Here is a 19,878-nt window from a genome sequence, read left to right as displayed (position 1 = left end):
CGGAGTGGAAGTTTCATCAGAAATACCTTACTGTCTGACATTGAGAACATCCACAGGCAAACAAGTCAATGTTCAAAATTATTCTAGCGATATGAGTTACGAATTTTAGGTATTTAAAATATGAGAATATATTTTTCTTTATTCCTAAAACTTACAATCCATTTTTAATCTTCCTTATCCGGTCCATTAGATAAACTGTTTTGCTTTTTGCTACCACTATGAGCGCTAATGTGAGTCAATGCATTGTTTCACTTAAGGACCACTACGAGCGCTAATGTGAGTCAATGCAGAGTTTCACTTAAGCCCTTACAACTACATTCGGTGAGGACACTTTGCAAAACTCAAAATCGCCCTAGTGTGTTGAACCAATGAACACATTATAGAAGGAATTATCTAAATATATTAATTTGGTTAAGATTTGAATCAAACCCAAAGCGAAACAAGCGTTTTTGAGTTGTTTTTCGGAACTTTATTTAGGCCGGAACCGATTTTCGAAATTTGTTGTTTTAGTGTGATGGACTCAAAAGTTTAAATCTTTCCGGGCCCTTCAGCTCTTCAACTTTCGCCACAACTGAATAATTGTTTTAAATATTATGTGTTTTGTAGTATGGGGGACTCTGCCTTTTCGGCTAAGAAATGTTTTCCACATTAAAATATACTCACAATATTAAACTGTGTCTGCACAAAGATGCCACTAAATTAACAAGCCCTTAACAGTGTTATTCTTAGATTTGAATTATGAAAAACGTATATATTACAGGAGTATTGCTAAATTTACACCTGTGAGATTCAATAAAAAGATGTTTGAAAACTCATATTCAAAGTGATCTTCCTCATTCTTACTTCAAGGTGGAAATATTAGGAATATCGTTCGTACTTTCAAAGTTAACATTTTACAGTCTTAAATGTATTCATTCATACTAAAATATAGTAGAGAAGTTTTTTTTTTTTGCTAGTTGTTTTACGTCGCACCGACACAGATAGGTCTTACGGCGACGATGGGACAGGAAAGGGCTAGGAGTGGGAAGGAAGCGGCCGTGGCCTTAATTAAGGTACAGCCCCAGCATTTGCCTGGTGTGAAAATGGGAAACCACGGAAAACCATTTTCAGGGCTGCCGACAGTGGGGTTTGAACCTACTATCTCCCGAATACTGGATACTGGCCGCACTTAAGCGACTGCAGCTATCGAGCTCGGTAGTAGAGAAGTTTAAAACACACCCTAGGATGGACTTCAGTCATTATGCCCATGTACCCTACATACAGAACTTGCACGGTATTAGGCAGAGCGTGTTCTATGTTCAGCTTGCTTCTTCAATCTGCTAAAACTAATTTTCAATTTATAAATAATCTGGAAATTAAAACATATGGTAACGCATTTATACCTGGAGAGGAAACAACTTAAGGGGAAATTACAGTAAAAGTTTTAACTTTTAACTTCTATATGTTTCAATGAATTGTTACTATTTTTTCCTCTACTCTGATAAAGCAATGTTGACGAATTCCTGTATCGAATTTTCACTTATCAGCGTCATTAAAAAAAGACCCAGGCATCAGAGTTTTTATCGATTACGCACCAAATTTTGCAAAAAATCTGCTGGATATGTTTGCTAACACATATAAGTTGTTTGACAAATATATTGGCAGTTAGGTATCTTAAATGAAATGTTTACTTTGAATAATGTACTCACAATATTTCGTAGGTCAAAAATAAATTTTAATCACCTTCTAGTATAAATGGACACTATTATTTACGCCCCGACTATCTAGCTACCACTGTGTAAAATTACACCTTCATCAGACAAAACGTGCATGATAAGGAACATGTTTTATGAAGGAGAACATGAAGATTTTGCTAGCCCATAAAATGCAAAATAAAAATATATGCAAAGTCATTTACTTCAGAATTGCCCTGCACAATAAGTATGACCTCCAGACGTCTCTCCTCCAGTGAAATTTCCATCACCTTCTTTGCTCTTTGCTTTCATCTGAGCTCCTTTTCCTGCTTTGTTGGGGCGTGCCCAGTAGAGCATAGGAGAATTAAATCCCAGCACAGCGCCATGGAAAGGAGGCACTGTGGACTTTAAAGATGCCGGCATTTAAAAAATAAAAGCATTTTTGATAGAGCACACATCAGAGTGTTTTTAGTGTTCTAAATCATCATCATCATCATCATCATCGTCTGTTTACCCTCCAGGTTCGGTTTTTCCCTCGGACTCAGCGAGGGATCCCACCTCTATCGCCTCAAGGGCAGTGTCCTGGAGCTTCAGACTCTTGGTCGGGGATACAACTGGGGAGAATGACCAGTACCTCGCCCAGGCGGCCTCACCTGCTATGCTGAACAGGGGCCTTGTGGAGGGATGGGAAGATTGGAAGGTATAGACAAGGAAGAGGGAAGGAAGCGGCCGTGGCCTTAAGTTAGGTACCATCCCGGCATTCGCATGGAGGAGAAGTGGGGAAACCACGGAAAACCACTTCGAGGATGGCTGAGGTGGGAATCGAACCCACCTCTACTCATTTGACCTCCCGAGGCTGAGTGGACCCCGTTCCAGCCCTCGTACCACTTTTCAAATTTTTGTGGCAGAGCCGGGAATCGAACCCGGACCTCTGGGGGTGGCAGCTAATCATGCTAACCACTACACTACAGAGGCGGACTAGTGTTCTAAATACAATTTTAATATTTTTCTTCAAATTCATAAAATTTCACTATAGTGTCCCCTTAAATAAAATATTTCGCTCATGTAATAACATCAAACTCTATCAAATAACACTCAAATATATTTAGAAATTTATCAATAATTAAATCCTTAAAAACTTTATTTTGGAACGTATCTTAATGAATTACAATACAAATAAACATAGATGTTTATACTTTCTAAATATATTTGAGTGTGATTTGATAGAATCTGATGAAGTGCATTCAATAACGAAACATATCATTCTATCTTTAGTTAATTTGTATATTTTTCTGGTATTATTCTGTTACAATACGCTTTCCTTTTTTTGACAGATTATAAAGTTATTTATTCAAAATTAGTTTCGGCAGACCGAATAAGCTGACAGTGATAAACTAAGTGAGTAGAAACGGAAAACAGGTGGTTCCAAATATCACAAAAATATTTTTTTATTTTTTTTTTGCAAGGGGCTTTACGTCGCACCGACACAGATAGGTCTTATGGCAACGATGGGATAGGAAAGGCTTAGGAGTTGGAAGGAGGCGACCGTGGCCTTAATTAAGGTACAGCCCCAGCATTTGCCTGGTGTGAAAATGGGAAACCACGGAAAACCATTTTCAGGGCTGCCGATAGTGGGATTCGAACCTACTATCTCCCGGATGCAAGCTCACAGCCGCGCGCCTCTACGCGCACGGCCAACTCGTCCGGTAAAAATAAATTCTCATTAAGGTATTCGTCGTTCAATTTCATTCATTTTATATTTTGCTAAAACTCTGTTCATTATAAATGACTCCTGTGCACGAACTGTTATTTTTTTTTTTTCTGAATGGAAAAGACCTTTCCGCGGGTGGCATTCATTCATACGTACAATAATCTACCATTCAGGTTAAATAATGCCTCCATAGCTAAAATTCAATGTATGACTGTTTTATATACATTCCTTTTAAACTATTCCGAATGGAACGTCACTTGGTAAGCTTTGGAAATGCGAAGTTACAGTAATTTAAACAGCTCTTACCAGCGGGATATGGCTGAAATTGCATTATGCATGAGCATTATAGCAGATTATGTTTTCCATATTCGTACAAATCTGTAGTGGAATTAAGTGGAGATGATTCCTGTACATTGTAACAGGCCTGCTGGCCACTCAGCGCAAGGCCGGTAATTAGTTAATCTGCGCACTGCAGTAATTCAATATGACAACAAAGTGTTCACCAACTGTGCAGTAACCAAACTGAACTCTCTCTGTGAGTTAAATGTTTACGGAGTTCATGAAGCACTACATACATATTATCCGACGGAACGCAGATGCAAATTTACACAGAAATATCTCCTGAACATAAACCTGATATTAAATTACTCTTATTTTTCTTTTTATTCTTCCAATTCCTAGTCATCTCCCAACTACTTACAATGGCACTGTTGGATTAAATTCAATATTATGACTCCAATCTCACATGGAGGGATGTATTTATTTTATGTATTTGTGTAAGGAATGGTATTTTGGTAATGTATTTATTAACAAATACGTTGCAATTGGGAGGATGCCTGGTGGCAAAGTCTGCTTAGAGTAATAAATAGGCGCTGGAGTTTTAGGCTGCAATAAGTCAGAATTTAAAACAATTTGGTTATTAGGAAGTGCAATCTACTACTTTCTTCCGCGATGTAGCGTGAATAACATAAATTCAAGGGGTTCTGGTACTCCTAATGTTTATCCGAAACTCGTAGAATAACCGTTGTGCAGGCAGTTGTGAATAATTGTTACTCGCTTCAGTCAATTTGCATTCTGCTCTATTCCTGCTTAAAACTCCGAAGTCTAGTAAATTAAAAAAAAAAACAAAAATAAAATAGAAAAACACGAAAAGAGAAATAATACATAATAATTAAAAATAATTACGAGTACTATAATATAATTACAATCAAACTCACAGGAATTCAGTGTGGGTTGTTGTGGGTAAATGTAGAGGTGTGTATTGAAACTCAGACATCCAGTACCTGAACCAGAATGATCCTGACACATCTAAAATATCTGGGTTTCTAGAAATTGAACCCAGAGTTCTCGGAAGCGAAGGTCACTGTGCTGACGCTCCAACCAATGATCCGGACGTGAACATGCATTTGTCATCATCTAGAGAGGCGGCATATTCTCCTCTATATTTATTTGGTGGTATTTTTATTTTAATAATAACATTACTTGCTTTACGCCCCACTAACCACTTTACGGTTTTCGAAAACACTGATGTGCGGGAATTTTGTCCCACAGGAGTACTTTTGCGTGCTAGTAAATCTACTGACTCGAGACTGACGTACTTTATCAACTTCAAATACCGCCGGTCTGAGTCAGGATCAACCTACCAGTTTTCATTTTAAGCGGAAGCACAACTTGGCAGTAATTCTCTCTTTACACTCACCGGAGAGGGAATGAATGACTTTTGACTTTCCTAACAATAAAAGTATTGGAAAAGCCTCGAAAAGCATGAAAATGAAAGACATATTTCGTCCCGTAAAAGTAATACCATCAGGTTCGGAAGAGAACAAGAGTTGACCTGGAGAGGCAGACAGGAAAGATGAAGATCAGGAGAGTGACGTGTTCGAGCGAGTCAGCTGTGGGATATGCGTCGCCGTTTCCTCCTGATTTCTTCACCCAATCGTGTCAAGTTTTTGCAGTATCAGTCAGTGGCCACGGTGTGCCCTCTTTCCAAAAACTCCACGAGTGTGACACCCGCTCTCTCCCAGAACAACTTCCCGGCAGATGACGTCACTTAAAGTTCTTTTTGTTTGGAGAGGAGGAGTGTTTCCACTCCAGTGAGAACCAATTACTGCTGCGGGTGTAGTGGTGGATCCATATTTCGGCACCCGTGACTATGCGATGGAAAAAACTGTTCCCTTCCGTGGAGAACCTTTAAAAAATTTCAGATCTGCAGAATACCACGAAAATTGTGACGAACGCTTCCGAACGACATTCCCAATTCTACCATAATATGTCGCAACATGATCCTTCCGTTCTTCCAAATCAGCTCCTTCACACGAGCTGTGTTGAAATTTGTTAATGCCGTGCTGGGTCGACCACTGCAATCCTCGTCGGTGAACTTTTCTCTACCGGCAGAAAACGTTCGAGACCTTTCTGCGACATGCTAACGAGACATTATAGTCTTCCCGTGAACCTCTACTATCTGCCGGTGTTTTTCAGCCGTAGTTGCAAGTTTCTCCCACAGAAATTAACTGAGCTTATTTCTTCGCGAATCCAGTTACCAAATGAGTCGCCATTTGTGTTTACCTACAACTAGCGCTGTAAGTGGCGGGTGATTGAAACTCTACATAGTTACCAACCGGATGTATTAGAATTAACGGCCACTATTAATTTCTCTATAAGAGACGAAATTCCAGAAATCAGCCTTCTAACCTTAGTTTTTGTTCATACCTCGTACATGGTGATACAAACTCAGCTATTGTGCCATTTATGTATTTTGTACACCTTAAGATCTGGTAGATTCCATAACTCCTCTGAGGGTTAAAATGGGTGTACCCTGCTACAAGTCGAAGCAATCTCACCTCAGCACCCTGGATTCTCTTTTCTTCACTTGACGTTCGGTATCATAACGCTCAGTCGTGTGTCACGTCTCCTCTTCTTCAGTAATGACAATTCACAACCTTCTTCCAGTTTCAACTGATTTGGATTTGAATGGATAAAGCTCCCATCTAGCGGCGAGGATATGAATTGTGCCGGCAGCCGAAGCCTGTCTTACTCCTCTTGGACAATGGTTAATAGCTGACAGATGAAATTAAATTATATTGGAGAGTGTTGCTGGAATGAAATATGACAGGGGAAACCGGAATAACCGGAGGAAAACCTATCCCGCCTCCTCCTTATCCAGCATACGTAGTACAGTCAATAATTTCTAAGACTTGACGCCTGGAGGAAAGGCATCCACACAACTCTGTACGTCGCACACGATGCCACATTACACGGCGTACACCTATACAGAACCACATTCACCCCCAAAATAGCCGCCGTTGGCCGTTAACCACTTAAACAGAAACACATCCACCCACAAAATAGTCGCCGTTGGCCGTTATGCACGTTTACCAACGTTGGTATTGCTGATGGAAGTAGCACTGAAAGCAGTTGGCAGGAAGGTCCCGTACGGCTTCTCTTGTGGCCGTCATGACATCTTCGCACGACTGAAATCTCCGCCCACATAGGAGTGGTTTCAGGCGAGGAAAGAGAAAAATATCGCGTGCTGCGAGATCAGGTGAGTACGGAGGGTGTGGCAAAACTGTCACCTGTTGCCTTGCAAGTTGGTCCTAGACAAGGACAGAGCAATGTGCAGGGGCGTTGTCGAGTAGCAACAGCCAATACTTTGAACGCCAAAGCCCAGGTCGCTTACGGCGAATTGCATCGTGCAGGCGGCCAAGGATCTCCTTGTAGCGGGTTATGTTTACCGTTGCACCGTCTGGGAGGAATTCCATGTGAAAGATTCCATTTGAATCAAGAAACACTTCCAGGATCACCTTGCCTTTTGACCTGTCTTGTCGTGGTTTTTCCTGTCGTGGGGATGATGTCGTTTCAGTTGCGGATCGTAAAGGAGAGACCATATTTCGTCTCCAGTTATTATCCTGTTAAAAAACGTCTGGATCATCGTCAGCACTACTGATGAGTTCACCATAAATCTTCATGCGATCATCATGTTGGTCTTGTGACAGGATTCATGGATAACTGTGCTGGGTAACACGAGATATGTTGAGGTCATCCGTCAGAATCTTGTAGCAAGTAACATAGCTGGCCCCTATTGCTGCTACGAGATCGTCTATCAATTGGGAGCGGTTGCAACTTCCTGGACCTTGCATTGCGTTCAAACTGTTTGTGGCCGACCAGTAGGCACACCATCTTCCAAACTGTCCCGTCCTTGCGCAAAACGTCGGTGCCACCTAATAGTGATGGGACATTCGATTCATTTTATTGAATCGATTCATTTGATTCCGTTCACGTTACTGAATCGATACAGTGATCCGATTCACGGCACATTAGTCACCGCTCCTACTGCATCTGTGTAGTATGTGCTGGTAAGACAGCAGCAATGGCATTCAGTGCTCGCAGCTGCCGTCTGGTCTTAATAATACGAACTCCTTTCTTAGAAAAAATGCTAGTCACTCTAATACATCGAAGGTTTCCGGCGACGCAGGGTGCGAAAGTTTAGGATTAGGAAGGTGCAGCCATCGCCTGAATTAAGGTACAGTCCCAGCATTTCCTGGTGTGAAAATGGGGAAACTACGGAAAACCATCTTAACGGCTGCCGACGGTGGGATTCGAACCCACCATCCCCCGAATGCAAGCGCATAGCTACGCGACAACTCGCTCAGTCATTTTAGAAAATATGTATTTTTCTATCAGCTGATGATTTTTTTTATATCGTCATATTTTGTATAGGCTACCCGAGATGTAGGGTAGCCAGCTGGTGTTCTGATTCAACATACTGTTGGTTAAGTTATTGTGTCTGTCCACATATGATTGAAGTCTTGTGCAACGATGTGACATATGAACTGAGAGAATACTGAGCCGTTCTTCTCAATATAAAACAGGTACTTTTGAGTGGTCATGAGCATGACTCATAGTCATAGGGCAGGCTAGAGTACAGTTTGTCAAATATCAACTAACTTATAGTACTAAGATTCATTAAACTAATAAGTAGTATAACCTAATAGCCTACCTACTTACTAGCTACTTCAGAATTATGTTTTGACTACCTTTTTATCACTGCAAATAAATCCTGCCTAATTATTTATTCCTGTAAGAAGAGGACAGTGAATGCAAATGGGTATTATTTTCAAATGAGCTGAGCTCGAGAATCCATTATAGCATACGATTCTTTCAGTGTACTGTACCATGGCTCACTGTATGTCTCGCTGCAGTGGAAGCTGGGCTCTCCGCCAGTGTCCAATTGTCCAGTGTGTCGATAAGGAGCCGGGTATCTTGTGTCTCACTGAGCCGTGCGCGTTCACGATTCTTTCGATGTGCTATGATTCACTGTATGTCTCGCTGCAGCGGAAGCTCGGCTCTCCGCGTGTCCAGTGAGCCGATAAGGAGCCGTGTGTATCTTGTGTCTCACTGAGCCGCGCTCGTTCACGATTCTTTCGATGTGCTATGATTCACTGTATGTCTCGCTGCAGCGGAAGCTCGGCTACCCGTCAACGTCCAGTGAGTGCGCCACTCAGCACTGTTCGCTGGGAGTAAGCTGAATCGTGTGCGGTGAGCTCGCCGTTCCTGTGAATCGATTCACTCGGACACTTGAATGAATCGATACACTGCTTCGAATCATGGATTCAGTAGCCAACACTACCACCTAACACAACACTGCAACTCAATATGTCCACACCGCAAACCTGCTGCATCATTTCAAACGTTTCGGCAGCGGTTTTGCCTAATGTCTGGGAGAACTTGATGTTTTCCCGTTACTCAAACTGTGACACGTCAAGGTCCGACAGGCGCATTCAAATCACCGTCACAACAACGACCGTACGTCCGCTTTCAATGCATGCACTCAACTCGCTATTGCAGGGACGAGAGACTAACTGACAAGGTGCCATACCACGGTGCCACCTATGCGATAGAGTGCACTACAGCGCCATCATGCGGTTAGTCTCAGGACTTAATGACTGTACTACATAAATCTCACATAGAGTGTCCGTGATTTGAAACACAGAACCCAGTGGTGAGAGGTCGGCGTGCTGCCGCCTGATCCACCATCCCTCAGTAGGCTAATGCCCTCTTAATATTATCTACAGGTTTCTTGAAACTGCCTAATTATTTATTCAGTCTGCGTATGTCTTTTATGAGCAGCCAATCACAATCTCTGCCCTGACAGAATGAATTCCCTAGAAGGGGGCATTCTTGACCTCTTCATTGATATTTTCAGATCAGATACCTTGGTCTCATTCGGCAAATGGAGAAGATAACGTTGCAGGTTATTTCTGGCGATTACTCTTTCAGTAATAAGAAACAAGCGTTATGGTGCAGCACCAATTCTGATATATTTTGCAGGAACATGATATTTACAAAAAGACTGAAAGAGAAAGATGAAGATTCAGATATGACGCATCTCATAAGCATGTTCAGTAAAGTTAAGAGATAACTTATTCGGAATGAAGAAATGAGGAATGCTACAGGACCATGAAGAATTCAAAGCAAGATGGATGTAACCAAATGAGGTGGTTTTGTCACTTGAAGAGAACAACAGAAAAGTGACTTCTTCAGTGAAAAGATAGAGGGAAAGGAACCTAGAGGCAGTCCCAGAAAGCTGTGCTAAAATTCACTTGTACAGGGTACTGCAGAGCGTTGCAGAGGTACTGCCGGAGTTTTCAGAGAAGAATGGTGCATAGACAGGTCGAGATGGAGAGCCCTAATACCTGTTCGACTCATTGCCTGAATGGTCAGCGTTGAGGCCTTCGGTTCAGAGGGTCCTGGGTTCAATTCCCGGCCGGGTCGGGGATATGAATCGCCTTTGATTAATTCTGCTGGCCCGGAGACTGGGTGTTCGTGTTTGTCCCAACACTTTTGCTCTTCACATTCAGACAACACACCACACTACAAAACCCCATAGAGACACGCAATAGTAATTACATCCCTCCAAAGAGGGTTGGCGTCAGGAAGGGCATTCGGCCGTAAAACGGGGCTAAATCAACAAGTGTGACACAATTCGCACCCGCGACCCCACAGGTGTGGGGAAAAAGCGTAGAATAGATGGAGAAGAAGGAGGAGAGCTCTGATACTTAACTCAGAGGAAACATGGAAATAGGATGAAGAAGAAGATAAAATTACATCAGTAGATTAGAAACAAACTTGCCCGTTCACTGGTTCGACTGCAGCCAACGAAGGCCGGTAAAGAACCTTGACACTTTTTACCATTGCTGTTGGCATGTTTCAGAAATTTCGCGAGACATTCACCGTCATATAACAAAATTAACCAAGCCGTACAAGCGAACAAAAAAATAGTGGTCGCTGCTAGAAGTCAGCATAATTGGATCGTCGACATTGTAAGGCAAGTTATTATTATTATTATTATTATTATTATTATTATCATCATCATCATTATTATTATTATTATTATTATTATTATTATTATTATTATTATTATTATTATTATTATTATCATATGCGAATATACCCATTTTGGACTGCACAGGATAATTAGGTGCGAGCATTTACCTTCCTCTGTGCCTACATTTCTTTGATTATTTTAATGTGGGTTTCCTTTCTGTCTTCAGACCAAGTTCTTCCAGTCTTCTTTGGTCTTTACTCTTGGTCAAACTGCCATTTGTGAATTTTGGATCTGACAATTATTCTGTTTTGGACATCTGCTTGTGTAATTGCTGCCTGTTTCAAATGTTTCGATTCCGCCAATCCATTCCATTGCGTCTCTTTTGGCTTTACTCCTGTTCTCGTAGAATTCAACTATTTGTTTTGTAAGTCTGACTGGGCCAGTTTCTTTAATATGTCCCTAGAATCTTAACGTGTGTTCTCTAATGTCGCTGTGAATATATTTGTATTGCTTGATTTCCTTCTGCCTCTGAGTCGGTATTGTCGGTCAGCGAGTTTTGGGCCTATAATATTTCTTATGGTTTTGCGTTCCTTTTTCTCAATATTTTCAATGTCTGCTTTTCTGATTAATATCATGATTATTACTATAATTTCTAAAATATAATAATTCCCTAAAGTTTCTAATTACGGAATGATGGATAACAGGTGCGATACTTTGGGGAACGGCGTCATCAGTGAAAGAATAGACGGACCATGAATTGTTTCAAGAAAAATGGCTCCCTAGGTAGAGCTTGTTTCACGTATTATACACGACTGTATGAGAGGTTTGGAGATGAAGCGGTAGAGAAAATTTTAAATTCGCAATGAAAATCATGTCTCAATGGACAAACTTGAAAACCTTGACGTCGCTGTTCCATAAATGATACAACAGAATCAAGCAGTCTCAAGTGATGCAATTTTCTTAAATTGTGGGAGAGAGATTACAGTCAGAGAAAGGACTCAATTTAAGAAACCATTTGTAGCACGAATAAATAATAAAGTTGTAAGTCCTTCGTAATGGTAAGCCCATTGAAAACAAGAGATCATTCTACAAATAAAACTTCACTGTTATATTGCTTTCTATTATCTACCGCTCTCTTTCGTTCTTTCTTTCTTTCTTTACCTCTCTCCCTCCCTCTCTCTTTTTCTCTCATTCTCATTACTTCTGTATAGGCCTATACCATTTCTCGATAGCTGGATGTAGTCGTGATCCCTTTCAGTTTGATCTAGAGACTATACAGTACTTGAAGTGTAATAACGTGTTTTCTCAATACAGTTAGGGAATTGATAATTAATTAATTCATTCATTTATTCATACACTCATGTAGATAATCGTAGGCGTGGCCCTTGCATGTGGAATGGTGATCCGCCTATGAAAAGGGCACTATTTTAGGTAGGTAATCATAGCCAATTAATTCATTCATTCATTAATTCATACACTTATGTAAGGCCATAACTGAAGTAGGACGGGATAGAACGGGCCTATCCCAATCGAATATGTAGAGTGACCTAAATGCAACAGAGAAAGAAGAATAGGGAGGGGGCACATGAGGAGCGGGATTTCTGCTTACATGTGCCTCGCAGAAATTATGGAATGGTGAGAAATTAGTGTTTGACAGCTACTAGATCAGGTGGGATCTTTCGTTTGGGCCTAAAGGGAAAGGGCCGGACGTGTTATCCTTGGGAAGGTGGCTCCTTTTTCTCACCAGGGGTGGATAACACGACCGGGCAGTAGTCATGCATAATCCCATCCATGCATTTATCCTGCCAACCGAATGCTCTCTCCTCACTTGGTGGCTATCCGTGACTGGGAGAGAAGTGTTCATTCATTTATTCATGCATGCATGACAAATTAATTCGGTCATGGAATCATTAAAAAAACTCATTCGTGCGTTTATGTACACCTATGTATAGTGTCTGTGAAAATGGAGGAGAACTCTGTACAGACTTATGATAAATACATACAATAAATAGTTGATGTGTAATATATCAAGATATGCTTGACTTTCAGAGGGTTTTATTTGATGACTGGTGATTATTTACGATGCAGTGATCTACACTGGTGGAAGAAATATCCAAACACCGCGAAATAAGGAATGTAGAATATGGAAATGTTGGCCATATATTTTTCGAGGTAGTATATCTAATTGATTAAATGTACAAGATTACATGTTAATATACGCGCGAGAAAAGCCATCGCAAATGCACCATGCTGGTCGAATATTAATCGGTGTAATCGCCTGACTGTTGAATGCAGGCATGCAAACATGCAGGGACTGTGACATACATGTGCCGTATGTCAGCTTGTGGGAATACGTGCCATGTTTTACACTTGGTCGGTCAATAGAGGGGCGGTTAATGCCGGTTGTGGAAGATGTTGGATTTGTCGTCCCATGGTGTCCCATACGTGCTTGAGTGGGGAAACATCGGGAGATCAAGCAGGCCAAGGCAACATGTCGACACTCTCTAGAGCACGTTGGGTTACAACAGCGGCATGGGGCACGGAAAACACCTCCGGGAATGCTGTTCATGAATGGCAGCAGGTCGAATCACCAGACGGACGTACACATCTGCAGTCAGGGTGCGTGGGATAACCACGAGAGTGCTCTTGCTGCCATAGGAAATTGCTCTCCAGACGATAACTCCCGATGTATGTCCAGTGTGTCAACGCCGCAGACAGCTGGAATGCGAGCGCTCACCTGGCCTCCTTCTAACCAACACATGACCATCACTGGCACCAAGGCAGAACAGGCTTCCATCGGAAAACACAACGGACCTTCACTCCATCCTCGAGTGAGCTCTGAAGTCACACACGGCGGCGGTGGTTTGCGATAAGTGGAATGCACCCTTTATGGCGTCTGGGTCGGAGCTGTACGTCAAGTAAACGATTTCGAACAGTTTGTTGTGTCACTGTGGCGCAAACTGTCGCTCGAATTGTTGCTGCAGACGCAGTCCGCTGCGCCACAGCCATACGCCGACTACGGCGGTCCTCCCTCTCGGTGGTGCCATTGGGACGTCCGGAGCTCAGTCTTCTTGCGAGACATTCCTGCCAAGTCGTTCTGCAATAGCGCGGAAGGAAAATCCACCTTCACGTAGCCCTATTATACGGTTACGTTCAACCACAGTGAGCTGTTGATACTGGACTCTTCGTCGTCGTAAGGGCATTCTTGACCGACTCATATTCACTCCTTCCAATCTCACAGGTAACTAACGCTTTCGCACAGTACAGTCCGTATTTAAAGCAAACCTGATGTGCAACGACATGAAGCCGCTACTAGCGCCACGATAATTTGAATCAACTTCGTCCTTCAGATGTATAAACACGGCTACCAACGTTCGTTAATCTAGCACAACCCCTTATTGGGGTTTTGATATTTTTTCCACCTATATATTACGAAGCGTTGGTTATGTTAGACTATTTCGACCAGTTTTTAATCCTTACAGTTCACGATTTTTCAGGATAATATCCCACCAGACAGTCGTAGCACTCTACACCACCAGATAAAACGGATCTGCAAACCTATCTGAAATTGCACTTAGACTTTACCCGTGTCACGTTCCCTGTTATTGATCAATACATGCGAGTGAGTCCACACTTCACCATTACAACATCTGAATGTCGGTGGAGGAATGGCAGCCTTTCCTCCTCAAGGGCCGAAAGCAGAGAAGTTAGTGGTATTGGAAACTGTGGTCTGGAGCGAAGTCGACGTTCTAAGCCATCCCAAAATTTTTCCATTGGGTTCAGGTTGGGACTCTAGGCAGACCAGTCCATTTCGGAAATGTTATTGTCCACAGACCAAAGCAGCTTTATGACAGGGTGCGGTTTCACGCTGATACAATCAATCATTGCCACCGAACTTGTCCTCTACTGTACGCAGTACGCAATGGTTTAAACTGTGTTCATATCCTTCCGTATTTATAGTTTTTTTATGCGTAATGAGGGGAGCACAGCCTGACCACAAGAATTCCCCCATACAATAACAGCACCTACTCCGTATATCACTGCTGGTACTACACATGATTGCAGGTGATGTTTTCCAGGCATTCGCCAAACAAAAGCTCTTCCTTCAGCACGCAAAACAATATCGCCAACAGCATTGTTCAAGGGACTTTTGTCCTCATCCCCTCAGATACTGATTCCATTAGGACAGGGCCTCTCAAACGCCCAAAATCTCACGCGTGCAGAGCGAGGCGCAAGAGCTCCGTCCACTGTGCATCGGTGCCGCTCGGTGCCGCTCGGTATGGCTCGGATCAACGCTTCGTCTCTGGGCTACTCGGCTAAGCTCGGCTCTACTCGGCTATACTCGGCTCAACTCAGCCCGGATTTGGAGCGCTACGGCGCAAGTCGGTAAGAGGGAGACAGGCGGAGCGAGCGAGAGAGGCGTGAGGAAAGAGAGAGTAAGCGCTATTGCTCCAAATCGAGGAGTGGGGGGTCTGCACTCTGGTCAACCAAGCCAAGTCGTCTTTTGCACCGTGCACAGTGCATGCACCACGCGCATGCACCCTGAGAGGCCCTGCATTAGGATGTCAAAATATAGTGGACTAAGTGCTGAACCCAGGCAATTCAATCTTGAAATTTTGGTTTTCCATTTCTACAACCTGCGTATGTAACGGCGTTAATGTACATATCTCGGACTTCTTGATAGTCTTCCCCGGTACTCCTATATCCCGAAAGCAATTCCATATATCCCGTCGTTAAACTCTATCTTATGCAATACAAACTAAAATTATACATACATACATACATACATACATTATCATTATAGAATGTTATGCCTTTCAGCGTTCAGTCTGCAAGCCTCTGAGAATTTACTAAACGTCGCCACAATCCTCGATTTGCAACTAGTGTTGTGGCCTCATTTAGTTCTATACCTCTTATCTTTAAATCGTTAGAAACAGAGTCGTCTTGGTCTCCCTCTACTTCTCTTACCCTCCATAACAGAGTCCATTATTCTCCTAGGTAACCTATCCTCCTCCATTCGCCTCACATGACCCCACCACCGAAGCCGGTTTATGCGTACAGCTTCATCCATCGAGTTCATTCCTAAATTAGCCTTTATCTCCTCATTCCTAGTTCCCTCCTGCCATTGTTCCCACCTGTTTGTACCAGCAATCATTCTTGCTACTTTCATGTCTGTTACTTCTAACTTATGAGTAAGATATCCTGAGTCCACCCAGCATTCGCTCCCATAAAGCAAAGTTGGTCTGAAAACAGACCGATGTAAAGATAGTTTTGTCTGGGAGCTGACTTCCTTCTTACAGAATACTGCTGATCGCAACTGCGAGCTCACTGCATTAGCTTTACTACACCTTGATTCAATCTCACTTACTATATTACCATCCTGGGAAAACACACAACCTAAATACTTGAAATTATCGACCTGTTCTAGCTTTGTATCACCAATTTGACATTCAGTTCTGTTGAATTTCTTACCTACCGACATCAATTTAGTCTTCGAAAAGCTAATTTTCATACCATACTCATTACACCTATTTTCAAGTTCCAAGATGTTAGACTGCAGGCTTTCGGCACAGTCTGCCATTAAGACCAAGTCGTCAGCATAGGCCAGGCTGCTTACTACATTTCCACCTAACTGAATCCCTCCCTGCCATTTTATACCCTTCAGCATATGATCCATGTAAACTACAAACAGCAAAGGTTATGAAAAATATTTCCCTGGCAGTGGAGTGGTAATCTGCATTTCATTGTTATAGCATTGTTCCAATAAAACGTCAATTGGTATTTTATTCTTCCAGGCTTTTAAATCTTCTGCGACAATTATTTACACGTATGCGGTATAATTACCATTATTATTTTTAAATTAGTTATTATATTAAGTTTAACACTGCCACATTATATATAACTATTAAAAGTTATATCGGAAGATTTTGTTTTGCTAGTGGCTTCACATCGCACAGACACAGATAGATATTACGGCGACGATTGAATAGGAAAGGCATAGGAGTTGGAAGGAAGCGACCGTGGCCTTAAGGTACAGCCCCAACATTTTCCTGGTGTGAAAGTGGGAAACCACGGAAAAGCATCTTCAGGGCTGCCAACAGTGGGGTTCGAACCCACTATCTACCGGATGAAAGCTCATAACCTCGCGCCCCTACCCGCATGGCCAACTCGCCCGATCTATCGAAAGAGAACATACGCATATTATCATTCCTAACGAGGACTTTACGCAATAACAGTGTTTATTCCTAAGTGTCCATCAAATTCCCAGATGTCATGCACAAAAGGCTTACAGATTGGCGTATTAGCACAGTTCACTAGGCAAATGAATCCCTAACCGGGAACTCCAACAGAATTCATTATTGAAGCAGCTCATGCCCGGCTGTGGGCTGAGCGGATCAGATCAGGATTAAGCTGACCAGTGATATGAACAGGTCCCTGGTTTTAAGCCTTTCTATCATATAACATATATCGTATTCAGTACCTGAGTATATGCATATATTTTCTTCAAAGACTGCTATATCGTGCTGGAGGTAGTACATTATTTCCTTCTGTCCTGGGTCAAATATCTGCGATACATGATGTTATGGGTCAGAATTAAGAATACAGATCAATTTGGGGTGAGATACCATGACGAAGCACGCCGGGATCTGGAAGAATAATAACAAAGAACGCAAAAAACCACCTTGTGGAAACTTTTGTATTTTTTATGTGGCTAAAATTCATGACCATAAATGCCGGGATAGAGAATATTTGCTTTGTAGTATTTCCTCCTAAAATAATAATCACCGGCTTCGGTGGTGGGGTCATGTGGGGCGAATGGAGGAGGATAGGTTACCTAAGAGAATAATGGACTCTGTTATGGAGGGTAAAAGAAGTAGAGGTAGAGCAAGACGATGGTTAGACTCAGTTTCTAACGATTTAAAGATAAGAGGTATAGAACTAAATGAGGGCACAGCACTGAAAGGCAAAAGAGTCTATAATGATAATGTATGCATGTACAATAATCACCGCAACCACCAGCACCACCATCACGTAAAGCTCAGAGAAAATAAACTCATTGATATGTTTGAGGTGTGGTGTTGGATGAGAATGCTACGTGTTTGGTGTACTGAAGAAACAACCGGTGTGTCCTCCAGCAAGCTACTTAACTTCTCGAAACGTCCTTCCTTCCGATTTAGTCAGAAAATTCTGCAGTTCTTGATAAAAGTTACATTATAGCATTACGTCAGCCTCGTTTTGGTAGATTTACTGGTACGTAAACAAACTCCTGCAGAATAAAATTACGGCATCTCGTCGTCTCTTAAAACCGTCAAAAGTAGTTAGTGGAACGTACAAAATAATAGTATATATTATTATATATAAATGCAAGGTACCTTCAAGAAATAGGAATCACACTCGAAGACATCCAGAAACGTGCTCCTCTCCAGAAAAAGCTCCAGGGATACAAGAGGTTCCAAGAAAGGCAAGAAGTGGACTGATGAAAGAAAGGAGGCTCACAGAACGAGAATACGTGAGTACTGGGGATGAATTAAAGCTCAAGGATGAAAACGGTTGAAATAACGTGGTCCAAAGCAGGCCGAAACGAAGAAAAAAAGAAGTAAAGAAGAAATGCAAGGTAAGGTAGTTGTGTTTTATAAGCATGAGAGATCCGAGAACATCTCCTGAAATTTGCTGCTTGTACTCTGTCTTTCTTTATTCTCTATCATCCTTCGTTCCTCGTGTTCCAGTGATAAATTGCGTGGGAAACAGAGGTTGAGCAACATAAATCTAACACAACAGCGCCGTCGCGCGTGGTTCTGTCTTCCTAATGGGATATAGACCTCACTGAATCGTAAAATGTTAGCTGAAGGTGTCAGTATGTTAGAATTCTTTTATCATCTGGTTTAAGAGCATTCTTTCTAGCTCGTAAATCAATGTAGCATATATTTGACGGTCTCTAATAGATCTTTTTTTAAAAATAATACTTTAACTCATATTCTTTGAATATTTATTGTTTATAATTCCGTACATATTTTCTCTTCCATTGCATTCATTGTATCCTTTGGCATCTTCTTTCCCTCCACAACTCCCCCAACCCTTCATCTAATGAATTGTCATCTGTATCCATACTAGGTTCTGAAGGATGTATGAAAATATCAATGTTACTAATGCCTTTACTAATTACAGAAGCCGGATAGCAAACCAAATAACAAGAATATTCTACCCGGACAATAGTTCTGCTTTGAGAGTTGCATAAGAATTAGGGTCCGGGCTTATTAGAGACCCTGAAAGTTATGTTACTCTCGCTACATTACGGAAGAGCGGCTGAATTGCAATTCCTAACAGGTAAATTGCTTTGCATTTTAACCTATTACTATCTAATCATGAGGGCCTTAATTATTTATGATATCAAAGGCTTCAGCATATGAAAATACTCTCCTAATGAAAAATATTGGCGGTAGGCTGTCACTATTGCAGGGTTTTGATGGTTTCCTAGACTTACTTATTAAATTATTTCCGCTGCTTCAGCTAACCTCCAGCGGAGCGCGCGATTCAACACAGCGCCATCTTGTAACAAAGTATGCGTGTGACGTCTCAAATTTTTCTTTCTTTTTCTACCGCTTCTCCCACATTTGTGGAGTCGCAGGTGCGAACTGCATCGCACGTGTGGATATGGCCTTTTTGTATGACCGGATGCCAACCCTATATAGAGTTATGTAATAACTATTACGTGTTTCTGTGGTGCTTGGTAGTGTAGTATGTTTTATGAATATGAAGAGGGAAGTGTTGGGACAAACACAAACACCCAGTCCCCGAGCCAGAATAAATAATTAGAAGCGTTTAAAATTCCAGACCCGGCCGGGAATCGAAACCGGGACCCTCTAAACCGAAGGTCTCAAATGCGAGTGACGTCGCATATTTTGCCTCCCTTCGAAGTGCTATTTCATGATATCTATCTTTAGGATATTTTTTGTAACACTTAGCCACCTCTTTTGTCTGACGATTGAGACATTAAACATATCCGTAAATTATATACTTTTGGCGATATACGTGTTCAACCCAAACATTAAAAGCGTCTTAAAATTCTCCTTTCCATGTACCCGCTGTCGAGGAAGGTAGGTCTACGTTAAAAATTCAAAAGAATTCCTACAGTAAATCTATATAACTGAGTATAAGCGCATAGCGTATCC

At 41.8% G+C, this 19,878-nt stretch overlaps 1 long non-coding RNA gene across 1 annotated transcript in view; it reads right to left on the bottom strand.

Moving 5' to 3' along the window:
• Positions 1–19,878, bottom strand: part of LOC137501269 (uncharacterized) — a 792,237-nt gene that overhangs the window by 664,958 nt on the left and 107,401 nt on the right. The gene's annotated exons all lie outside the window — the stretch shown is intronic.

The sequence above is a fragment of the Anabrus simplex genome, chromosome 6 (assembly GCF_040414725.1).
Source record: "Anabrus simplex isolate iqAnaSimp1 chromosome 6, ASM4041472v1, whole genome shotgun sequence".
In the NCBI taxonomy this organism is placed as follows: Eukaryota; Metazoa; Arthropoda; class Insecta; order Orthoptera; family Tettigoniidae; genus Anabrus; species Anabrus simplex.
This window is presented reverse-complemented; position numbering and strand designations above follow the sequence as displayed.